Source organism: Eurosta solidaginis, unplaced genomic scaffold (assembly GCF_040869045.1).
Source record: "Eurosta solidaginis isolate ZX-2024a unplaced genomic scaffold, ASM4086904v1 ctg00001355.1, whole genome shotgun sequence".
Lineage (NCBI taxonomy): Eukaryota > Metazoa > Arthropoda > Insecta > Diptera > Tephritidae > Eurosta > Eurosta solidaginis.
Window position 1 is genome coordinate 78,276 of NW_027137091.1, and position 4,919 is coordinate 83,194.

The window sequence follows — 4,919 nt, forward strand, 5'->3', positions numbered from 1 at the left end:
CCTTAATACCAGAGGACTTTTTCGCGGCTTAGCGGTTGTCGTCAACGGGATAACCGGTCTTTTTTTTTCGATCGACCGCCAACCAGCACACATCGCAAGGATCACCATCGTCACTTAAAGCGCCAAGGTAATATTGTATCAACACTGTATATCTTCCCATCACTCTAAATTAAAGTATTATTTTATAACGAGGAATTCCTCCTGTGTTTTTATTTATTTCTTTTGAGCGAACCATCCACTCCAATATCGACCCGTGTGCGCCTACCCACTGCCGGTTCCAGACGCACCCAGGCCGAACATTGGTCCTTACTCCCCGAAAAAGGAACTAAAAGCACCTACAAATTACAGTCCACATATCAACCTGCACAGCACATTTACATACTAGACAATTTGTCAAAGGATTGCCGCAACAGCCAAACACAACACGAGAAAAGTGGGATTATATTACACAAATTAGCAGCCACCGGAGCCACAGCCATAACCACAACTGTCCGCAATAAATACCGCCAGCACAAAAACCAATAAGAAGTAAGTGTTATATTTCTTGCCACTTTTTTTTGAGTGTCCGTGACTAAAAAATTAAGAAAATACCCGTGTTTTTGCGAAAAAATTGAGATCGAGCGGGGGTGAAAAAGGTGAAACTTTATTTTAGTGAGCGCCAGTTTTTTTTTTTTCTTTCTTAAATTGTTTTTTCTTCGAATTTAATTCACTTGGTTTTAATATTTATTTCGGTCCTTGTGATTATCTGGTTCATCCCCCCACAAGCGGTAAGGTTTTCCAGACACAACACAAGGAAGAGGATAACCTAACCTCACTTTCCTCACTATATTGAATAGGTTTTTTTGTTGTTGTTATTTCGTGCACATCACAAAACGAAGTTAAGTTCAACTTAGTTAATCCGGCGCTCACTTCACTGAAAACACTTTTTACACTTTTTTTCCGCTTATTCTCAATTCCGAAAAACAATATCGCACGCACTTGTCTTTTTACAATTCAACCATTAAACTGTGTAGGTGGCGAGTGGTCCCCCTTTTTCTGTTATTTACTGCCGAGGCAAAAGTCCAAAAATAAATCCTTTTTGTTGTCGCTGTTGTGACAAAAAGTCGAAAAATCAACCTCTGTTGTTGTCGCTACCGAGAAAAAAGTCTGCAATACAAAAATAAATAATAAAGCTTCGAATTTCAATAGTGTTTATTTACGGCTGGGCAGGTATTTTCACTCAAAATCGTTCCATTTCTCTAATCAGCAATTATTTCTTTAATAAATTCAAAAAGGACCATGGAAACCTACATCAGACTGGTAGAATTAATCGCAGAGTTTGATACAGATTACAGCCTTATTCCGGAAAGCGACCATAGCAAACACACCCTTGCGATACAGCAGGAAGAGTTGCGGTCATTGTGGAAGAAGGTAAAGTCTGCGTTTGATTCGCTACTAGGATCTGAGGAGGTGTCAGGGGATGACGTTATGGCGGTAAGAAAAAAGAAAAAAGCAGCATACGCAATCTACTTGCGATGCTTAGCGTCTATATCTGCTGAGGCAGAAAAGTACAAGAAAGATGAAAAGAACGTCAACCCTGAGCAAGAACCTCATGCGCATAAAATTCGCCTCCCTGCTTGCGACACGGAAGTTTTTAAAGGGGATTATCTGTCTTGGCCAACTTTTCGCGACCTGTTCACGGCAATATATATAAACAATTCTAGTTTGAAAGGGGTGGAAAAGTTATTCCATCTCAACAACAAAACGCAGGGCGAAGCAAAAGATATCGTAAAAAAATGCCCTCTCACAAATGAAGGTTTCGAGATGGCCTGGAAAAACTTGTGTGAAAGATACGAAAACAAACGTATCTTAGTTAACACACAACTACAAATTCTATTTAACTTAAAAAAGGTAGAAAGTGAGTGTGGCAGTTCAATAAAAAAGCTGCAAAATGATATAAATAATTGTATTTCGTCCCTCAAATGCCACAAAATTGACACTTCCAATTGGGATGCAATCCTGACTTATCTCTGCTCAACCAAGCTACCAGAGAGCACGTTGGCTCTATGGGAGCAAAGTATAGATCATAAAATGGACATATCCAAGTGGGAGGATATGGATAAATTCCTGTCTAATCGGTTTCAGACACTTGAAACAGTGTCTGGTTTTACAGGGCATGCCACTTCGAAAGTGCAAAAACCAAACGCGTCGCGACAATCAACGGAACCCCCTACGAAAAGACTTGGTGCTTTTCAAACGAAAGTATCCAAGCAAACAATAAAATCAATTTGTAAAATGTGTAAATCCCCTGAACACAGATTACGCACCTGTTCACGTTTCTGCGAGTTAACCCCAGTAGAAAGGATAAAATTTATAAAATCCACAAGTGGCTGCCTGAATTGCTTATCCCCAGGACACACCGTGACGAAGTGCACCAGTTCCTACAACTGTTCCAAATGCCACTCTCGTCACCACACGCTCCTGCATGCGGATACATCTCAGCACACGGCTGTACGCAATCCGTTCAAAGATGCGGATAATATCCCAACAACTTCGGCACAGGCGCGACAATCTGCGAACCAGAATGTAAAATCCTGTCATGCCAATTCCAGCACAGGCGTGCTATTAGGAACTGCTCGCGTACACATCCGCCATAATGGTACCGACTTCTCCGCACGGGCATTAATTGATTCAGGGTCTGAATGTTCCTTTATAACTGAAAGACTGAAACGCAGAATCAATTTGCCAGCGAGAAAAATGCATGCCCAAGTTTCCGGCATCACAAATTCGGTGTCAGCTCAGGTGAAAGAAGCATCCAAAATTGAATTACGTTCACCAGTGGATGCCTGCTTCAGCCTGACTACACCCGTTCTAGTCTTAGCCAAACTCACTGGGAATCTTCCATCCTGCCATATCAACGTCATGACTATGCAGGCATTCCCAGACTTGGTTTTGGCAGACAAGAGGTTCTACATCAACGAAGATGTAGACCTCATACTTGGAGGAGACATATATCCCCAAATTATACTGAGTGGTCTGAAAAAGAATGTACTAAATACACTTTTGGCCCAAGAGACTGTGTTCGGTTGGATACTAACCGGTCGCATCGAAGCACCGAGTCCCACGAAGAGCATCATGTCATTCTACAACGAGGTTGCGTTGGACAACCAATTAAAAACTTTCTGGGAGGTAGAAAATGTTCCCAAAAATAAAATGCTTAATGAAGAAGAAAGGTATTGTGAACAATTATATAAGGACACAACAAAACGTGATGAAAGTGGAAGATATACAGTTTCGTTACCATTCAGGCAGGATTACCCTGAGAAGATTGCATTAGGACCGTCCCTAAAGCGCGCATGTTCACAATTCTTCAGAAATGAGGGGCGATTACTGAAAAACCAAGAGTTAGGGAAAGAGTATGTTCGGGTGTTATCCGAATACGAAACGCTTGGACATATGAAAAAAATTAAAAATAATGTACCATCCGACGATTCGGATAATTATTTTCTGCCACCCCACGCCGTTGTCAAAGCAGAAAGTGTAACGACGAAAGTCCGAGTCGTTTTCAATGCCTCAAGCCCGACGGCTAATGGCACCAGCCTAAACGACATTCTCCTCCCTGGTCCAATACTACAAGCAGATCTCCCAATTCTTATTCTACGTTGGAGACTCTATCGATATGTCTTTAATAGCGATATAGAGAAAATGTATAGGCAAATTTGGATGGATGCCAACCATATCAAATTTCAGAGGATTGTTTTCCGAAAGGACATTAGTGAACCAATAGGCCTCTACGAGTTAAAGACTGTAACGTTCGGAGTTAACTGCGCTCCATACCTGGCCATCAGAACGCTTCTACAGCTAGCTGACGATGTGGAGCACTCCCATCCAACAGCATCGAGCATCCTGCGAGAGTGCATGTATGTAGACGACGTATTAGCGGGAGGACACACCTTTCGAAGAATTTACACTATTGTAGGGGGTACAAATATACTTCTATGTAGGGGGTACAAATATACTTCTATGGATTTCGTAAATTTATAATATTGATCATCGGCATTGCTTGATATGCAATTTTACACGCGCGACTCTACATCAAATACTTTTGACGTTTTTTTTTCTAGACACACGAAAATAGTTTTATGCCACGCCACGCCGTAGTAAAAAATGAAATGAACGAACGGAAAATCACTGTATACATTTCCCGTTGTTTCAATTCATAGGAATTTTACATTCCATACACGGGTGTGTATGAATGTGCACAATATGTTTGTCTTTGCTGCTGGTAAATATTTACCAGTGCACGGACCTTTTTTAAAGGCAAAATGTTGGGAGACGGAAAATGGTAGTAGAAGTTTCATGAAAACAATAACTGCAGTTTATATTGGTACCAAAAAATTCCCAATTTATCGCAAAACAAACAAATCACCAAATAAATCAAATCCCAAAACGTCTACCTACCACAACAATATTCCAAAGTACCAAAAGTACTGCCACATAATAACCGATCTCGGCAGGTAATCGTTTACGTAGAACCCTTTACTTTCGTTCAAATTATTCAAAAAAAAAAAAAAAACAAACTGAAGAAATAGCGCAGAAAATATTCGCGTACTCAGTTACTATATTTCTCTACTCAAAAATTAATTTCCTGTTTAAGTTCTTCAGAAATTTTTCAAAATTTACTGATTTGGTCAGTATCGCCTCCTAATGTTAGTTGGATGGGCTCTGCAATTCAATACTTTAAAATTATCGCAGTATGCGTTTTCAGTGCGAAAATACTGAAATATTGGTAGAATCTAAGTGTTGGTAGCAGAAGTAGTAGAAAATGAAAAATGGGTCAAAAAGGTATGTCAAACTACCAATGCGGTAAAGTACGGGCACTGACTGCCCACATACTTATACCAACGTGTGTACATACATGCCGAGTTTTAAATCTACAT